At 39.6% G+C, this 21,739-nt stretch overlaps 1 protein-coding gene and 1 long non-coding RNA gene across 5 annotated transcripts in view; both read left to right on the top strand.

Annotated features, from left to right (window-relative positions):
- Window positions 1-21,739, top strand: part of LOC143211076 (uncharacterized) — a 269,477-nt gene that overhangs the window by 117,856 nt on the left and 129,882 nt on the right. The gene's annotated exons all lie outside the window — the stretch shown is intronic.
- The window catches only part of LOC143211081 (uncharacterized), a 33,041-nt gene continuing 23,664 nt past the window's right edge, over window positions 12,363-21,739 (top strand). The window contains exon 1 of the long non-coding RNA XR_013009385.1: window positions 12,363-21,708. This is a non-coding gene — a long non-coding RNA (uncharacterized LOC143211081). The remainder of the gene's footprint in view (window positions 21,709-21,739) is intronic.

Below are 21,739 nucleotides of genomic sequence, written 5' to 3'. Positions count from 1 at the left end.
AGATACACGAGGTACTGTTTATATCTTCTCTTAACAACTTGAATGAGTTGGAGGTAGTAAGACAATATTTTTAACTTCTATAAATATTTTTACTATTTTGCATTTGATCTACTCTTCTCTGTCAGAAATGCATAAAATCTAATAATAACTTTTATGTACGTATTACTTATCACTAGACTGCGGATCTTTATGCAAAATAGAAAATGTTTGCATTGATTGCAGGACACAGGAGCCAGATAAAAACTGGATTCTTCTTTTAATTATCCAATTAAGTTGAAACTATTACATTCATATCCTTAAATCTGTTTAACATGTCCACTGTTTCAAATTACATGTATCCATTTTTGTCATAAATGCATAAAATCCGCAGTCTACTTATTACATAAAATAATAACGCGGAATCAGTACTCCTACATTCTTTAAATAAATAAAATAAAACGGACAATCTAGTCATCCCGAAACAAGAAATCATGAAAGGCCCAATTCAGCCATTCGATACTCGCAGTCTTCGCATTTACTTGTTATTAGAATATCTTTATTCGAGTAAAACCGAGTTCTGGCAGCAGGCAGCATCGAGAAGGAACAAGAAAAAATCGGAGGAAGACAAAGTTATGGTCGGCCCGACTGCAAAAGTGTCGTTTCCATCAGGAGCCGGGGCTCTCGGCAATAGTGAACGCCCACGCGTGACACCGTCATCGCCGATTTAATAACAGTATCAGCATCGTGCGGGAAAAAATCCCGGAGAAAACGGGGGAGCGAGGCTCGCGATTCCGAAAGGGCAAAGGCGACGGGATCTCACGGCGGATTTTTCGAACGAGGAATTTCCAGCCGGACAAAGATACGTGCCTCTCTGCGTCCCCGGTGCAGTGCGGTGCATATATGCAACTGCAACGGTGCAGATTAGGCCGTTTCGAGAAACGTGCACGGGGACGTGCGGGCACGTTGCCGCTTGCAGCACGTCGTCGCAAAAGTCAGAGGTGACGTGTCACTGAAGGTGACGACGATTCCGCGGCGGAGTTGCGCAACAACGGCGAAATAACGGCTGCCGTTGCACGCGAACCGGCAACAAAACGATCTCGATGCCCCCGACCACTTTTTCCTGTTTGCCGCAGGCCCCGGTGAGTTATTGCGAATCAGCAGCCTGGCGTGGCTCACGCTCATTGTTAACTGTTGCGAAATTTCGAAATCCCCCAATTGAATTTTTGCCGATCGACGATTTCAAGTCAATCGGAAGGCCGAAGAGTAAGTGATGTTGGAGAATTTTTTCTGGGAAACGGAATGGCTTACTTTAAAAAATGTTTCTGCACCGAAAATGGCATATTTTGAAGAGTATCTCCAAATTTTTTTACTTAAAAAGATTTATCCAGTGCGAAGTTATGGCTGATCTCCCTAAAGTCTGAAATGACCAGCCTAAAAGAAAGTAATCTTTGAGAATTTTTTTCTGGGAATCTTAAATTTATTTTAAAAAATATTTTGGCACTTGGAATGTTCTATTGCGAAATTTCGAAATCCTCCAATTGAATTTTTGCCGATCGCCGATTTCAAGTCACTCGGAAAGCCGAAGAGTAAGTGATGTTGGAGCATTTTTTTTTGGAAACGGAATGGCTTACTTTATAAAATTTTTCTGCACCGAAAATGACATATTTTGAAGAGTATCTCCTAATTCTTTTATCTAAAAATATTTATCAAGTGCAAAGTTATAGCTGATCTCCCTGAATATTCCAATAGTCCAAAAAATGTGATCTTTGAGAATTTTTTTCTGGGAATCTTAAATTTATTTGAAAAAATATTTTTGCACCTGGAAAGTTTTATTTGAGAGAATATATTACAAAGTTAAGCTGACCTGAGGTCGGTCATAATGAGTATTTCTAAATGGAAGAATTATAAAGTGGTTCCCAAAAGAAACTATTTTAAATACGAGAACATTTTGTGATTAACGTCTCACAGTTTTTAAGGAAAAAATTGCGATCAATTAATTTCTCCGGCCTCCTGACCTGGACGTGATCTTTCGATTCAACTCTGCGAACCTCTGCCCTCGGCGTACTTACGTATTCAGCATTTTTTAATTCATTATTTAGAAATTCTTTCGCAGTGATGAAATACAAATATCCTGTATTATTCATGCATTGAAAGGTTAAGCTATATTCCTTCAGCATTTTATTCAGAAATTGATTAAAGCAACAACGTGATGGTCTGCAACAGAAATTTAGCTCAACGGTTCCCGTTGCAGTGTTTAAAATTTTGAACAGATAATTAAGTGATTAATTTTTCTTGAGAAACGAATAAGCGGAGAAATGAATAGGTGAAAAATGCACGGTAAATGCACTAAGATTCGCCGGTCGGGCCGTCATGCTTTCTTCTTTCGTTGGCCTAAGCCTCCGTATCGCGGTGTAGTTTCTCCGTGGTCTTCTCGCGTATGAAAAATCCTCTTGAACAGAGTATGTAACAATCTGTAGCCGTAGCATTCAGTCCACGCGTAGCAAGGAAAGTCGCTTGAAAAACACACACGGGCCGGAACAAGAGTCGCTGTGGTGTACCAGGTTGGCGGCGACCCCGGAGCACTCGGAGATCTCGTTCACACGGCGCTCTGCCCTCCTCGCGGAAGGATTTGCATTTTACAAAAAGGACAGTCGAGTATTCTATCGAGCTGCTCGTGGAATACGTGCGGGCAACGCTTAAGTGAGGCCCCGTTGGTTGTCGGGGCCCGGTGTCTACGAACCAGGGCCCATGGACCAGGCCCCGCGTGTGTTCGCCCGAACAAGAGGCTGCCTCCTCCAGGGTCGGAGTCGTTACTTATTTACGCAGGCTGCATTGTCGGGAACAATTGCGTAGGCCAGGCCCATTAAATCTCCGACCTTTGTGTAATTACGAGGAAGGGTCAGGTGGTCCGACCTTTCGGCGAACTGAGTCGGAAGAAAATGAATTGCCGCGCGAGACGTCGTAATTCTGACTCCCCGGCTAGAAAGACTGCTCCCGGGAATAGAGAAAGAGAAATGGCACCTCTCAGATACGTTCGAGTAATGAAAATCGTTGCCCGATACCATACGACAAACAACCGCTTTCCGTGAATGCTTGTTTCTTTGTCGATGAATCGGTGGGAATCACCGCGGTTGGGACATATCGGTTTAGTACGCGCGCAGGCTAAGTGATTACCATTTTGTGCGCCGGTGACGACGAGATCTTGCGATTTTCTGAGGGTAAGCCAGTCGAGGTTTAATTCTTTGGTCTAGAACCTAAAACGGTCCTCGTGGTGCTACGAAGTACCATTTTTATTTCAATCTTTTTACGTTTCAATTATGGCCAAAATGTGTTCATTAAAATTTGATGGTGCTTCGATGTGCCGCTTTCTTTATTATGAATAAAATGTTCCTTTCAATTCAACTCTGAATTGAAATACATAGTACTTTTAATTAAAGCTTAGGCAAAATGTATCCATTGTGCTGCGAAGCATTTTTATTTCAATCTTGTTACATTTAAAGTATGGCCAAAAGTTCAGTAAAATTTGATGGTGCTTCGATGTGCCACTTTCTTTATTATGAATAAAATGTTCCTTTCAATTCAACTCTGAATTGAGGTACTACTTTAAGTTAAAGTTTGAGCAAAATGTGTCCATTGTACTGCGAAGCATTTTTATTTCAATCTTATTACATTTACAGTATGGCCAAAATGTATTCATTGAAATCGGATGGTGCTTTAAGAATATTGTTATATTATTTTCAACCCACACTAAACATATTAAGAAAGTAAATAAGTTTCTATTTCACACCAGTTTGTTGCAGTTTGGCTTGAAAATTTTTATTTAGGCGTAAACGTCCGCTGTCTACTAATTTAATTTGAGATGCGAGAAAAATGTATTCGTTATGACTCGACGGTGCTTCGATGTACCATTTGTATTTCCTACTTACTGCGAGCAAGTGAATTTTCTATGATTACTAAAAATCAGATTTTCTCCTCACTTGTCACCTGTATAAAATTCTCTGATTCCGTATAAATCGCTCAGTGTCACGTTTATTGAGAAATAACGTCGCGAACGGGAATTGCCAGCGATATTAAGTAAAATACGGTAGAATAATATTCCGAATAGAGTGCTTGACGAGTTACAGTGAAAAATGTCGATAATTTTCTCATGAATATTAGATTCGTCACGCCTTTCTGGCAGAAGCAGCTTCCTCGATCCGCCGCAAAAACAGAGGACAGCCATTACGCCGGCTGGATGTAAATTCAGCACTAAATTTCCGTCAGTCCGCTCATTTATATTAATCAAAAAATATAAATCAAGAAACGGAATGTTCGGAGTGACGGGGTTTTTGTCGGGCCCGTTCAATTATACGGAACGTTTTTCATGGTCGTCCGCCGAACCATCAATTTTCTAGTGTTTCCGATGCAGCGATCAAACCGATTCGCCTGACGGTCGGTGTCGCATCGGTTGATCACCAATTAAATTAAAACTGCGAGGCCGTAAAGGGATTATCATAATCGACGCGGGTCGGACGTGTCGTACGCTGCTCGTAAAGTCGTGTCCTTTAATTCGACGGTAGGAAGAGCAAGTCTTCATTATTCGATCGTGAAATGTCTAATACCGTCGTGACGCTCGCACACGGTTATTAACATATTAGAAAGCCTGGCCAGTGATTAATATTTTTACGAGCCCCCGAAAAAGGCGACTTGCGTCAGAATCCGTTGATCAACGGTTGATACATTATCCGTCCCGTTCCGCGCATGGCATTTATTACTTATTGTACCTGGCTAGTGAAAGTATGCATCCGACGTCGTCCCGCGAATTTCAGCGTGATTACTATCGTATCGACGATCCTCGCCAACCTGCTGCTTGGAAAAATCCTCTTTCCATTTATTCGGCTTCGACTTCCTTCTTAGACAATCCTAACTGCACCCTTTTCATACTTACTGGGTGTTGTCATCACTTATCTCGAGCAATTAACGCATTACAGGATTTTATTAATTGCAATTTTAATTACGAACAAACAAATACGTCAGATAGTCAAACGTTAACTACTATAATGTTGTCTAAAGTTCCATTCTATGGTCTATTTTAATTAATGTCCATATCAACAAATGTAAATCACGAAATTACACATTGCATTAGGTATCGTCTAAAGCTAACACGAGTATACATATAGCGGAAGAAATTCTATAGTCAGAACCCGAGTGACGTCACACAGCTATAGTGTAGTCTAACCTAGAAAGTAACGCGGCGATTCTTGCTCCAGTCCATGGTCCATTTTAATTAATGTCCATTTCAACAAATGTAAATCACGAAGTTACACATTTTATTAGCCATTATCTAAAGATAACATGTCTGAAGCGTCACACGGTCCCGAGGTTCAAGTTTAGCATCGTCGTTTCAAAATGGAGGGATTTCTATAACATAGTCTAACCTAGACAGTAACGCGGTGATTCTTGCTCCAGTCCATGGTCCATTTTAATTAATGTCCATATCAACAAATATAAATCACAAAATTACAGATTGCATTATCTATCGTCTAAATCTAACACCTTTAAAGCGTCACACGGTCTCGAGGTTCGAGTATACATATAGCAGAAGAAATGCTATAGTCAGAAACCGAGTGACGTCGCACAGCTATAGTGTAGTCTAACCTAGAAAGTAACGCGGCGATTCTTGCTCCAGTCCATGGTCCATTTTAATTAATGTCCATATCAACAAATATAAATCACAAAATTACAGATTGCATTATCTATCGTCTAAATCTAACACCTTTAAAGCGTCACACGGTCTCGAAGTTCGAGTATAAAGCGGAAGAAATGCTATAGTCAGAACCCGAGTGACGTCACACAGCTATAGTGTAGTCTAACCTAGAAAGTAACGCGGCGTTTCTTGCTCCAGTCCATGGTCCATTTTAATTAATGTCCATTTCAACAAATGTAAATCACGAAGTTACACATTTTATTAGCTACCGTCTGAAGCGTCACACGGTCCCGAGGTTCGAGTGCAGCATCCTCGTCCTAACGGATTATTAGAGAACGTATAACCGGGATATGGTAGCAAGCGTACGGCTCGATCATCTCGGCGATATTCCGCAAACCGGGAGTCCGGCTTGACATCTTTCTTCCCTTCTTCCTCTTCACCTTCACCTCGGCTTCTTTTCGCCAGGGATTAATACTAACCGAGAGCGGTGTCCACTAGAGGGCCTACGTGCCCGTGGACGCCCACGGCATCTCATATCTTACGGATGAAGACATTTACGACAATCCTCGCACGGGGCACCCCACCTACTTCTCTCGAAACCCATGCAGAAACTGCTCGTCCTGATGTCACTCCTCCACCCGGGGTCTCCCTCTTACTCCCTCCGGGACAGCTCTTTTGAATTCCTACCTCTATCCATGTCCCGTTGTCCCCCTCTCACCGAGAAGTAAATGTCACATTAGGCTGTTGGACGCGACAGGACCTCGATGTTGAAAAACTCGCGTTTAGGAAGTGGTCTCTGCCTCCCTCGCACCTCCGCGCTGGATATTTTTGCGGTTTTTCGTCACGAGGTCCTCGGAGACTTCTTCACAATACCAGGGCTGTTTTATGCAGTAGATTTAGATTTAGATTTAGAAATTTAGTGCTCGCGAGTGGGCGTTGAAATTGCAAGATCAATGGGAAGCAGGCTGTCACGATGAGAGAAGAGGAACGTCGTGACAATTTGGACTTTGAGGATGGTGTAGTAAAAGGGAGCTTATGGCAGTGTATTCAGGAAGTGTCTGCGGTGTACATTGTAGGATCTATGGAATATGTGACACGGGCGATGAAATTGCAAAATCACATTTGAAGCTAGAAATTACGATCAGGGGAAAGGAATGTCATAGCAGTTTCGACGGGTTGGTTCGTGTAATAAAGGGTAGTTTATGCTACTGGTAGATCATGCCCCCTGGCTGAGATCTAGAGATCCTTGAGATCCCCAGGAAGGATTCATATTTGAGATCCCCCAACCCTTTTGATCCCCAGGAAGGATTCATATTTTCATAGAAGCATTTAGAAAAACAAAGACAGGACTTGCGAGGAAGTATCTCTAACTTTATTATTGCTAAATATTTCCAACTGAAAAAATTACGCTGCATTCACCAAAGTCTAGCATCTGAAACAAAAAAAGTTTGATAAGTAATGTTTTACAGTTTTTGAGAAAAGAATTCCGAAAGATCTGTTTTTCCGGACCGCTTAGGGGTTAATCACCCCATAACGTCAGCTGGATTGAAGCGTGGAGTCTCGAGATGACACTTGAGATCCTGTTGATCCCCCAGGAAGGATTCAGCATGTTAAAGAACTAGAATAGCGACAATGGGCATCGAGTCTCCGAGAAGAAGTTAATCCTGGTTGAATAGCGTCGAGGAAGAAACTTTCCCGAATCGGGTCGCACGCTCAACATTGAAAACCAAATGCCCCGTAAGTCCTCTATTCTTCGGTTTCCACGAATCCTGTTAGGGCTCGGTTGTACGTCCAATGCACCTCGAGAGAGGTTTTACCTTCCTCTCTCGTCGTATTCCCTGACCGGTGAAATTCCAAAGAGGCTCTCGCAGCTTAGAGCTTCGTTGCGTGTTGGCGTTGCACGTGGGTTGGGCACCACGTTGAGCCCCCCACACAATGGTACACCTTGGCCCGTGTACACGGGAATAGGTCGGGACCTCGACGTGTCAGAGGTGAGGCCGCACCCTGCATTGTGTCCTACCCACGTGACCGTCGTACAAGTCGTCATTCGTGTCAACGTTTGCCCCATGAATCCTTCTCTGACCGTACAGACGCGGATATGTGTTGGTAACGAGTTGTGATAAAGACCGCGCGCGCGAGACCAAAATGGCTGATCGTTCTCCCTTTCGGGGACATTTTCTGACCCCGTGGTCACAGGGTAGTTCAGTCGTTTTGCATTTCATTCGACTCAATTTATCATCAACATTTCGTTTTTACTTGCATCGACTCAAGGGGGTATTCTTGTTTTTCTATAAATTTTTTTTGGGAAAACTATTGAACCTTTTGCATTGGCATTCTGCACACATGTACACTGATACTTGAAGTACATGTGAGATTTTTTTAAAGTGAAAGTAATGAAAATCGCATGAGTTACAGATTGTTTTACAGAGTACGTTTCAAAAAACAGAGAAAGGTACTAGACTACAACTATAAATATACATAACTCATGTAATTTTGATTATTTTAACTATTAAAAAATCACACATGCAGGTTGTATACAAGCAAATGTGTACACTAAATTCCAATGCAAAAGGTCCAATAGTTTTTCCGAAAAAAATTCCTAAAAATTGCAAAAGCAGCCTCGAAAACGTTAAAACTGTCTTGGTGAACATAGTGGCTACCTTTAGGTGTATCACCCTGTACAGTGTGTGGCAATATAATGTATATTTGATGATGTTACGGTAGTGAACGGTGTCGCGTTCTCGGGTATCGATTACGAGTACAGGTTGCTCGCGAAAAAAGTCGTACAGGAAATGCTAATTAGCTTCTGGAGGTCCGGACAGCTGCCATGCTTTTTCTAATTGATAAAACGTCTCGGTCAGGCGAACGAACGTCGGCGAATAAAAAAGCTCCTGGAAAGCATCGCCGCAATTTGACATCGAACGGTTTGCACACGGCGGCGTCGAGCGTTTCGATGGCCGGGAAAGATTTATGGACTAACGGGGCGTTTTAGTATTGAACTTAGCATATACCATCGGTTTCTGTGCCGATAGAAAGTTTCGGATCCAGAGGTTAGAACCTTCGCCCCGACTTGCTCGGTCAAACGTGCACCATGTAATTCATCAAGCTTAATAATTGGTGGCCTGCGTAATCGCTTGCATAAATTACGCGTCGGGCGAATTGAATTGATCGGAGTTTTATAATCTTCTATCATGCATCACACGCACGGCGTGCTCGATACATTGTGGGGGAAGACAATTGACCTAATAACGATCTAATACCCGCCGTTGGATTATGCGAAACCCGATTCGGCGGAGAATTGTCCGTTTTCACTGTTGGCTAAATGCCACGGTCTTTAGTTCGAAGTCTATCATGAGGTTCAAAAGCAGGGATTAATCTTTGTATAAGTGGTTGGTGTCTCGCGGTGACGCACAGTGTGTCGAGTATATGGGAATTCGGGAAAAAAGTCATAACTCTTAAACTATGCAATTTTCGAGTAAGGTACCTCAATACTTTTTGAAATAAAATGCAAAGACGAATCGATTGGTATATAAAAAAAATTTTTTTCTAATTATTTAAAAAAAAAATTTTTTTTTCAAATGCGACAACTTTGTTTTTTATGTTTTTTTTTTTATTGAGTTATTTTCGATGGACTTGTTGAAGTCGTCATTGTTCCACGACGGAACATATTATATAAATAATACGCATAAACTAAATGATATACATATAATACAACACACAATAACAAAAATACTATATTACAGAATATTTTAAATATAATATGTAGAATAAAAATAAATACTGTAGGAAATGAATTTACAGATTATTAATAACTTGGACGCGTTTGCGATTGACTGTGTTCGGCTTCAGTTTCACGTCTGATACTTTTGACCACGACGGCTATCGTATAAACAATTGAAAATAATGGACTGTATATTTAGAATAACATAATGAGTAAACATATTGTCTTATCGTTTCGCGCGGACTCAAGTAGGAACTCGATAGACTACGTTAAAGGCGTGGACGCGGCGAACGCACGCGTCTCAACGTCAACATAAATTTCTACTATTTTTAACATTTGTGTATATTTATTCACTTAAGGTCGACCGTCATATCAAGTCTAATGTGCTTTAAATTAATATAATACAAAATCTCAAAGGAACCTATTGGTACTTTCTTTAATACTCAATTGAAAGATTGTAAATGTTTAAACAATTTTAAAACTAAATATATAATTTATAAGAATAAAATTGAACACATATGTAAGTACTTATCAAATGGAATGCGTTTAAAAATAATTGCAACAAATTTCTTCGAAAGACTACGCAGAAAGCCGCCGAGCGCGAGCGCGTCTTAATATGGTTTTTTATTATTTTCTTCGCTTGATCAAATGTGAGCAGATTTAAACCAACGCGAAATTAAAGTTTAATATGCCACCAATTACTGTAAAAAAATTCACGGGTGTACTTTGATGTACTTTTTTTAAAACTCTAATCAAAGATGATAAATGTTAAACATAAAAAATTAGGACAAATTGCGATTATTTAAAAAAAAATTTTTGGGAGATTGAAGGTCTTATAATGTTAAACACACACCCTGTAAAAATCAAATTAAAAAACCAAATAGCTTGCGAGGGACGCATGTTTAAAAAAATGCACGGAATTTGACAGTAAAGTTTCAGCCTCAATTTTAATAACAAATTGATTTATTCAGTTAAAATTTAAGGCAGTTTTAGAACATAGAAAGTGTTACGAACATTTTAGGATACATAAATTTGCCGATCTTACACTTTGATTTTCGGACTTTTTTCCATTGGACGACACACTATTTGACGTCGAAAAATTAGTACACTCTGTGCTGTCACCGTAGAGTAATTGTCAACTGTTGTGTACCTTTAATTTAATTGTGTACATGAAAGAATATGTAAGAAAGAAGTAAAAATCTTCTACATAGTCATTCAAAACGAAATGATTGGGGTAGTACTCGGGCTGACTTGTTGCCGCCTGAATAAAATTATTATTGCTGTTAAAACATCGGCTCAACTTTACATTACCGGACTCAAAATTAGTACCTCTCTCCTACGAATTGTGATGTATTTGGTATGTAATCCAGTAGATTTGTTTCGAGATGAAGTTTCGATCCTGTAGGATCAATGGTTCAGGAGTTATGCTTGCTTAAAGTTGAGCAATCTGCAGTGTTTTTGACAAGTAAGGGCGCTGTTACATTGGTTTGTAGTGACGACCGCGAGCCGCTTACCTTGCCGCCCCTCTCGACCTAATCCTAACCAACTCAGTAAGCAGCGTGCGACCGTCACTACAAACCAATATGGCGGCGCCCTTGCCTGTCAAAAACACTGCAGCTTGCTCAACTTTAAGCAAGCATAACTCCTGAACCATTGATCCTAGAAGTTCGAAACTTCGATCTGCAGCCGCGACGGGTACATATCTACTGGATTACATACCAACTACGTCATAATTCGTAGAAGAATGCACAAATTTTGTATCAAGACATAGATGGATACTGTAGTAATATTTTGATACAGCTCTCCGAGGAAAATCCTCGTTCGTCAATGATTGAATGATTAAATAAATTACACAAAAAGATTTCTAGACTGCGCAACGTCAGGCTCGCGTCTACAACTTTCAGCTTGTACAAACAGTTGTCGACAGTCCCACCGGGCGTATGAAACCAATTGTCACGTTATCGTGTCCACGATCGACACCCTTTAGCACGCGTTAAACCAGTTCTAACGACGTCGCAAGACACGTCAGGTGCCATTAGAAATTCCAATGAGCCCGAATATAGCATTGAAATTTTGAAATCGAGAGACAACGGGTCCCGCGCGCCGCCCAATCGTCTCTCGCGTTTCCTGACAGCTAGCTCGAGGATGAATCTATGAAAGCATTAGTGCAATACCGAGGTCAAGTCGTAGGCAGATACGCCCAACTGTTCTCTTCCTTCTCTTTCGTTTTATTAACGCGGCATCGGCAACTCGATCATCAGCTTTGTCGTTCGTAACCATTCACTGTCTCTCGCTGATTAATCATCTCCAACTCGACCGTTTACGAGCCATTTAATGTACCCACGATCGATTTCATGCAATAACTAGATTGCGGAATTTATTGATCGATTGTGAATTTAATTGTGGTCTTTAATTAAATGTTCTACGTGCTCTATTTAAGATAATCGTGGGCCACATAAATGTTCTCAGACTGTCGTTTCTGTTTTATAGTATCAAGTGTAATTAAATGTAATTAGTCTTCCCATTATGCGCCACGCTGTGCTCGAAATTGATTGAGGATGTATTAAACAAATGACTCGGCGATTAGGCAATTAAGGTGTGCTTGTGATAGTCGGTCTTATTTTATTCCAGCTGGATTTGGTCCAATTATGGGTAGTAAAACAGATTTTACGTTATTAATGTTTAAATCTCTTTTTTGAAAGAATACTTATCAAGTAACAAATCGCTTCGCTACTATTCGTTATCCATTTATATTTAGAAAAGTACTTCTACGAAGTTAGATATGGAAGTTTGCACAAATACAAAACTCAGCTCATTATATATAGAATTATACAACAATTTCACGGGCTTCATTTTAAGCAATCGTGTTTTTTTTTCTGTTACAGGTAAGCAACGATTTTTCCTCTGCATGGGGCCTCGGGGATCGTTAAAGATCAGACGAAAATCTCATTAGGTTCACATCAAACACACGTACGTTCTATCGAGCATGCTCGAAGTAGTTTAGTATGGTGGTTCCTTGGTATCGGGATTTTTCTATTGTGAATACTAAAGTCTATGGGACCCGGAGGAATTCTCACACTTTGTTGTGATTGATCGCACGGAAATCGGCGCCTCCGCTAACCTGGAGCGCCTAAAGAGACGTAGGCCGATAAATTTATGAAAGCCATAACCTTTCAAGTCGAAGTTGCCTCGCGAATTTTCGAACAACACGATAATGGATTTTTAATGCGATCCTCTTTTTCCTTGCATTGAACTATGGAACATTCTTTTTGCAAGTCTCCATTATCGTAAATCATTGGATGAAAACCGGGCGGGAGGAAAGACTTATTATGTTAACTAAAAAATTATTTACGTCGCGACGAAATGGTACTTTAATTAAGTTTCTTTTAATAATAACCAGAAAAGAGGAAACTTATTTTCTCTACTCTGAAAAATTACTAAAAATTGTAGAATACTTTCAACTGTTTATAGCAACGATTATGTAATGAACGTTATTACTAGACTGTAGATTATGCAGAATTAATCATTTAAATAAGTTAAAAATAGTAAGTCATTCAATTATTCTAATGTCTTCACAATTTCGTATTTACCATAAACGCGGAAAATCCGCAGTTAATTATCACCTAGCCTTCGGCAAACAAATTAACGGGAAATATGAATACAAAATATGCATTTTACTAGAAAATTTTCCGTACGATTTGCCGTCTTAACTTCCGGAACGAAGCGTTACGTTGCATAGAAATTCAAATTCTTTTGTACAATGTTTCCCGATATCTTTACTTTGTATTTTTCGGGATCAAGCTTCGTTGGCCAATTAACAATGAAAATTCTAATTAATAGTGATTAAAGGATAATCTGCGAATATAAATAGGAAGTGGGTATAGCAAAGTGCGCTCTGAACTGAAACAAAATGGCAACGGAACAGCCATAATTAAAATGCCGAAAAAGGAGGAAGCAGGAAGCGAGTATTCAGAGATTTTGCGATCGTTTGCATATTATAATTGGTGATCGCGTATGTATTCTGTTAATGACTCGTTTAAAAATTCTTTCGGCGAACTTTATACACAGCGGTGCCATTATTGTTGACGTCTTCGATCCGAAGCTAATTACCGCGTCTATGATATAAGCCAATTACCGCGGCTAATTTCAACCACGCGAATCTACCATTAATATCGCATTATCACGCTTTCCTGCGGCCTGTGCTAGGTAGCATATTTGTTATACGAATAAGAAAGATTTATGAAAATCGCGATTGCTGGGCTACATGAAAAACTCGTTATTGTAATTACAATTTCCACAAAACAGTTTACGATGTGAGATAAATACTGGGTGGAGTTTGTCAAGCTTGGGAAAATGTAGATGTTGTCAACCTTTGGGAGAAAATTATATGAAAGTTTTCTAGTTTGAAAACAAAATCATACTCCTAACTAAATCGTGGACTTTTATGCAAAATAAAACTATTAATTGCACACAAGCTACATAGACATTTATTTCTCGAATAATTTTATGAAGTTCGAAACAATGCAACAGCATTTTTAAACTCTTTAAATGTTTCTCCTGGTTTGCATTTGATCTTATTTTTGTTTGATCTTTAAATTATAAAATGTAATGAGAATTGATATGAATTTTTTCCAGTGAAATTGCAAATTTAATTTTACAGAGTATACATATTTTAATAGCACAATGTAAATTCATTGAATGATGAATCACGTTTTCATAGTCTCTTTCTACTCCCTCACTGTTCGTCGAATTTTGAGAAGAAAATTGATACAAGAACAAATAGAAGCAAATGAAGTCATTACCATTTAATACACGTCTCATGGGCCATCACTCACAGGATGGTTGTAATGGTGTTGTTTCCCTCGGACATTTTACGCTTTTATGCGAACAAATGGCGGTTATGTAAACACAGTAGTCAATCATCACCATTTTCATGTTCTCCGCGAATAAGTGAATGATAGTTCGGCCACAAAACGACGATTGCAACATCTCACGAGAGTAAACGATCGTAAACGCAAGAGCTCGCGAAACGTCGATTTTTCAATGTCATTTTTTCTCCAGAAACCACGATCAACGGCATTCGCTGCATTAATTGCGCTCCGGTCTCTGCGGTTTCTCTATCGTTTGATCGATTGTCCGTATCTGTTCGAGGTTCTACGCGCGTCTAATAGGCCCTGATGAGTTTCGATAAACACTGAACGGTGTTCTTTAATTAATTGCTGATTCAATTAGTTGCACGAGTTACTAATTTTAATTACCCGGCAAGGGCGATCTTGTATGCGAACGCAAACAGACGGACACACGTAGATCTGATTGCACGCGAGATCGAGATCGACGAAACTTCCCTATTCCAATCCAGTGGGCTCGCAGGAGTTATACCGATGACATAATTTCTGATCAAATTCTAGTTTTATAAATAAAAAATTCGTAATGAATTTATTAAACTAAAAAATTGCAACTCACACGTAGCTGAGACTGCAGGCCCTGAGATAAACACAAGACTATCTTCATCGGTTTTGGAAGCGTTCCAGCTAAAAAAGAGGTTAAAAATATATTAAACCATGGACACGTAAGGAACAACACGCACAGATAAAAAAATCTGCATTGCTCCAGCAACTCCATTAAACCTAAGACCGCCCTTACAGGCCCTAAGTAACTCAATTTTTGGGATTCAGGACTTCCCAAATCAGAAAATTCGCATGGGCACTGTACCAGATCTAGGAGAATCTCTGCGCGCTCCAAAATTTTTTCGACGTCCCTAGACACGGCGCACAGTGCGTCGGAATGCCCGTTTTTTGGACAAAATTCCATATCTTAAAAACTATAAGTCATACAAAAAAATGTTTCAAATAAAAGTTATAGAGTATAAGGAGGACTATATATGATGATTGTATTTGTTTGGTATTGTTGTAACCTTGAGAAGCTCTATGGAGGTCACTTTTAAAATTTCATACGGTAATGTACATTTTTGATTATATATTCTAATAGGTGAGGTTAAAACATTTTCAAAACACTACAAAAACATTATTTTTCCATAAACCGTTGTCAAGATATATGCATCCAAAGTTGGCGTACCGTCTACAGTGGTATTGATTATATGTATTACTACAAGTGAAACAAAAGTCAAAAGTCAAAATCGACTGTTTAGTAACGCGTTTATTTTCGTACGATTTTATAATAAATAATAATGATAATAACCATTTCTCGAAAATCTCTGCGTACGTGGTTTCTGGGTGTCTTCCTAAATAAATATTTTTTTAAATTAGGGGAGCAAGCAGGAGCAGAAAATTTTTATCGAATTCGGTAAAGAATAGTCCTACGAATATTTTCTAGCAAAAATCACAAGACATGTTTTAGCTTTTTTGAGAAAAACTTAGTTAAAGTTATAAGAATTTTCGATTTCGCGTTTTAACAAACGGATCAATTTGAATCAATAAAATACGATAAATAATAATTGTAAACACCGCTAGGGAGCCAAAATAATTAGTACACACCTTGACCTAAATGATCCATCGCAAATTATTCAATTTTTGGCTTTTCAGTATGTTGTATAACGTTTTCTAAAGATGCGCGTACTTGAGGTTATAACAGAAGAAAAATTGGCGTGTCGGATTATGAACGGAAGGAACATGTTTTTTCTCAATCGATGTTCAGTTGTTTTTTTCTGGCGAATGTTCATGAATAAATGGTATTTTTAAAATAGATTCATGCAAACACATATACATTTTAAAAATATTGATTTTTTTATTTTTGCCCTCTTGGTCGACGCACTGTGCGGCGGCGAGCGATCCCATTGCCCAAGAGGGCAGCAGCCGTCTAGTCCCCCCATTAGTTCGTGCATCGGTTGCGGTGGCGTGGCACAATAAATCTACTCGGTAAAATCCGCGGCGCAACACGGCGCGGCGGGGTAAGGCTGAAAACGGTCCAGAAAGCTCCCAGAAAGATCGTGACGAGTTCTCCCGGCGAGTAACCGATGAGGGGTGGAGGAGGGGGGGGTGTGTGGCAATAAATCCACGGGTGTACAAGTGGCGGATGAAAAACCGCGTGCAGCGTGCGTCGATGGCGGGGCATACAGCCGGGCTTCTTCGGGCCCCGGAGAGACTTTAACGACACCTCCCAGGCCGCGATAAAGATGTAAATCTGCCTGTAAGCGACGAGAAGTACGAGCACGGCAGCGGCCGCTATTAATTCATGCATGCATTGTTACGTGTCAAGCCGCGCGGTGTATCTGTCGGCAGATCGTCGTGACGAGATAAGCGAGTGAAAACCTTCCTCCTCTCGATCGGCCTCCTCCACCTCCACCTCCTCCTCCACCTCCGCTACCACCTTCTTCTTCTTCTTCCTCCACGTTCACCTCGCGTCCTCATCCTTCTCCTCAACCGTCTCAGCATCCGCGGTTGCGGCGGGGCAACGCGAACGCTGGGAGCACGACGAAAAGACTACTCCTTCGCACTGGCGAAGATTAATCGTCCACGTCGGACGGACGTCGTGATAATTCCTTTAAACGACACGCGGCTACGCGAACCGGGACCCGGTGATACGGTGAAACGAGGCTCCGTCGGTGCCGCGACGGTGGTAATTATTTCGTTTAGCGACGCACTGATAGACGGCTCGTGTTCCAACTGCCAGGCCGCCCCGACGGCCTGCTCTGCCGATTCGGAGCGCTGGAATTACGTTATCGTTTGCCTATATTGCCTAGCTACTGAACAGACTGCGTAGCTTCCTCCCGATTCTGAACGTTGCGGATTGTTATGCGAGGTCGCACTTTTCTGCGCCGGCTGCGAAGAAGAGGACCTTGCTGCTTGCACGTTCCTCCGGAATCAGTAGACTCTGGATATTGGTGGAAGTTTCGAATTGCTCCTTCAAGCTATTGACACCTGCTACACGTCATTCGGAAATTGTTATCTATGCTCGATCAATCCGAATTTACCTTCAAATTCGAGTTTTATGAATCAAATCATTTGCAGCGAGGACAATCCTCAAACACAGCAAGACTGTCAGGACTGTTGATTTCGAAAAACGGTTAAGAATATATTAAAACATGGATACGCAGGGATTTGAATGAACCTAACAATGGCTGCCATGATGTCGTCAAAAATATCCGCCTTGCGGGGGTTAAAACGTTTGCATTGCTCCAGCAACTCCATCAAACCCAAGACCATACACGACCTAAGCTAAAGACTGTCAGGCCTAGATTGCGGTTCTTTGGGATTCAGGACTAGATTTGCTAAAGACTAGACTTGCTAAAAGCATGTGGGGAGTACATTCGAAAGTGTTCCCTTATAAGATCTAATAAAAAGAGGATTATCCTATTTTAGCTAGCGCTTTGATAGATTACAGTCTTCGACCGTAGTTGAGAGCTTAGAGGATAATCTAGCAAATCTCAGTCTGAGCTCAACAAAGCTACATCAAAGATTGCAAGCCATCAAATTGCTAGATAATGAAGCAGAAATATTATAACAACTGTCCAACATTGCTAATGTACTCAATTTATAAGTTAACCAGATTGTTCATGTATTTTCCATGGAGAATCACAGTCTAGTGATCAGGGACGAGTAAAGGTATCAAGGGCCGGCACAATGGTCGAGCCAATGAATCCCTCATTACAGCGACAGAAAGCAGGACCGACGATTTGTCGCGTAATGCGCGATATCGTGGATCTCGAGGTCGCAATCGCCATGACCGCCGCGTCAGACACGCGGTAACACGTGTCTGGCTTCCAATGAGAATTTAATTGCTCGAGCTTTCATTCGCCTACCGGTGAAGCAAGACTCTTCTCGGGACTCTCATTTGCATTGAGAGAGCATGACCATATCGGGGCCGCTTCTCTATTGCCCTTTGCCCTTTCCTTTCTTTACTTCTTCTTGCCGGTGTTTCCTCTTCGACGAGAAGCTCGCGGAACTAAGAACTTTGTCTGGTGAACGCTTCGTGGAACAGTAAAAGTGTTCGCACTTTCCAAGTATTTTCACATTCAAAACACTGTGAACACTCAAATGATAGATTTCAGTTTTTCAGATCTTTTATCTTACTATTACTAAAATTGTAAGGACAATTTTTTTCGTGGGAGTTTAGTCAATAGATTTCTTAATTCAAGTATATTATATTATATTCTCTGTTTTATATCTGTGTTATTCTATATATTATTTTATATTATATTCTGTTTTATATCTGTATTATTCTAAATATTATTTTATATTATATTCTCTATTCTGTATTATATTTTCATCTATGTATATTATATCCTAAATTGTGCTATATTCATTAAGAACATTAGAACAAGAATTCTACAAATTCTAACTCTTGATACTTTCATAAGACACCACGTATCAGTCACTCTTAATGCTTGGTAGGTTTAATACTAATCACAGTTGCGTGGGAGGAAATGAGGTGAAAGGATTTCCTTAGAAACATTATTGCGCACATTATTCAGGAAAATATTTACTCACTTTCATCTCTCTAATTTGATGAGGAAGCATATATTCTTCGAAAGAAGCAACTCTCTTTATCACACAGATGGTAAAATAAAATAAACTGTATGCTTGCTTTCTAAAATCCAATTTAAAATATAAAAATTCATTATATAATGGGAGAGCCAATTTATTATGAGTAGACTGTATACTTTTATAGAAATTCCCACTTTCATAAGAAGACTGAATTTTTATTCCAAATAAACATTTTTAGGTACAATTTATGAAGGATATATGCATTATAACTGTTTGCAATTACCATTTTGTATATTCAAGATTTTCTTTCTCATACACGCAAACACAGAACACAATCTCTTAATGACTTCATTAACATCTCCCTGTTTCCCGATACTTACATAAAATGCAGATATCCATTAGATATACATAAACACATAAACGGGATGAGGACATCCGTTTATGAACCTATTTATTCAACAATTACGAATCAACTAATAGAATATGCAATTAAAAGTCCATAAATCTAATCTTTCATTATCGTAATACATACATATTCATATTCGAACAAATACTTCTTGGGAATTGCGATACCGGGGCGAAAACTATAATCAATTCCATCAATTTAATTATCTATTATTAATGATTATCGCCCTCGCATCTCTACGCACTCTATCAGTCACGCTTGTCACTCTAGGACATATCAATTGATTCAGTCATGCTTGACGTATAGCAACACCTTGTTTATGTTATCTAGTGTCATAATCGACGAATGCTAGTGTCACTAAATAAACGAGCCAATATTTCTCGCATTTACTGTTGTGAAAAACTACCTGCACAAAAATTATTTTTCTTAATTATGTATCTACTTTTAATATTTTATTTAGAATGTAAAATTACGAGCATATCAATTAATTTGAAGATAGAAATCATGTAAAAGAGGCACAAAGTGATCTTTAAAACTCTCCTTTTAAAAAAAGTGTGCATACTATAAATTATTCACCATTTGTTCTCTGAATTTATTTTCAATTTTAAAATGTATTTCAAAAGACAGTTCCTTCCTTCGAACTAGTTTTAAACAATTTTTTTGACTAATTATAAAAGATTAATATCATAAAATACAATGCATATGCAGTTCAAAAATGTTTCATTGAAAGAGTGAATGAATTATTGTCGTAGAGGTTTTATTTCTTCAAGTAAACTAAGATAGAAATTAATTTTTGCTGACATCATTAAACTTTCTATCGCTAATCTAATGGAACATTGCCAGATCTTTTCAAAAGTGATCTTAAAAAGATCTGTTCGCACACCACCAGAGTTGGACAAGAATTTTATTTAAATAAAAATTTCGACGAAAGTGAGTTTTTTCCACTTTGTTTGAAATTTTTATTTAAATAAAATTTTTTCCCAATTCTACACACCACTAGACCACTGCATCACTTCCTTCTTTCACAAAAGTGCGAAGGCTGCGTGTTGCATAAAATTCCCAGTTTACTGTACGCCGTAGAAAATTCCTCGAAGTCTCCGGCTGTAATTTCCATCAGTTTAGAAAATCGAATAACGTTCCTCTCAGTGTTTAGATGAATAACAGCGGACAACGAAACAGCCTTACGACTCCTCCGCGCGAGAAGAAAAAGATCCGGGCAGGTTTCCGCTTACTCGCGTGTTGTTTGCAAGGTTCGCGACGCCGATAATTCTCATTGTCACAATGATGTTTATGCATGAGCGGAGAACAAGGGGGGCTCGACACCTTGGCACATACAAATGGCGATCGATAGTATATCGACGAAGCCTTCCGCTAATTGGTGGTTCGGGAACAATTAACCGGAGGAAAAAAGAAATTCTCAGAGATTTTCGAGAATTCAACCCTAATGTTCAATCGAGTTGGGTCGCATTCCATGGATATCTTCTTGAAGATCCACATATCTCATCAAGATTCGCTCCCTATCGACAAATCACACTCGGTTACTCGCCAAGATCGAGATGCGGTTCCCTCGCAATTAAAACTAGTTGCCGGTGGGATTTTTATAGTTTAACATTCACGGCAAGATCCGAAACGATTCGGCTGGCTATCGATAAAAGTTTAGTGTGCGCGGTAAAAGTATTCTGCGGCCTGTGTTCCCCGTGGAATGTTTATGGTGGTGTTAAAGGCAGGTCCCAGCTGTAAAGACACATTGTGGCGCCTGCAGTTTATGGCGATATTAAAAATATCTGCCAGAGATACTGGCCAGTGTCGGGAATTCATCACTTCGACTAGCATTCCCGTATTCCTGCGATACCTGCTGGATATATTATTATGTTTACGCAAACGCGTATACTTGGCTACGTACGTTTATTATCACGATCGTTTCGTTTTTAACCCTCGCTACGTTAGATGCGTAAAAATCCAATGTCTTTTTACATCGCGTGTGTTCTTACACGGTTTTTAGACACCTTTTACTTACTTTTACGCTGCTTTCTTTTCTTTTATTCACTTTCACCTGGCTTTTTGACGCGTTCCGTTCACTTTTGCATGGTTTTTTAACACTATTTTGCCTGATACCTCTTGTGCATTTTCATACAGTGCTTTCACATGTTTCGCGCACTTTTGCACAACTCTTTGCACACGTTTTATATGTTTCTACACGTGTTAAAATTAACTTCGCAATTTCCTCGAGATCTTTGTGCATACTTAATATCATGTACATGCAATTCTACAGCATAATAATTATATTATAGTGGCTTTCAATGTCTAATATTTCCAGAAGTTTCAATTTTCTTCACAAAAACTAGTACGATCACTATCGTTTTCTATTTTAATAAATAAAATCAGACATACGAGATTGTAAAGTGCACTATGATTACTATTTTCGTTCCAACAGTATTTAAGTGTTCCACGATTTCATCTCTAAAGAAATAAGGTGGAGTGGGGTAAGTCCGCCCAAGTTTTTG

This window comes from Lasioglossum baleicum, chromosome 8 (genome assembly GCF_051020765.1).
Source record: "Lasioglossum baleicum chromosome 8, iyLasBale1, whole genome shotgun sequence".
Lineage (NCBI taxonomy): Eukaryota > Metazoa > Arthropoda > Insecta > Hymenoptera > Halictidae > Lasioglossum > Lasioglossum baleicum.
The sequence above is the reverse complement of the archived record's forward strand: the minus strand, read 5'-3'. Positions and strand labels throughout refer to the sequence as shown.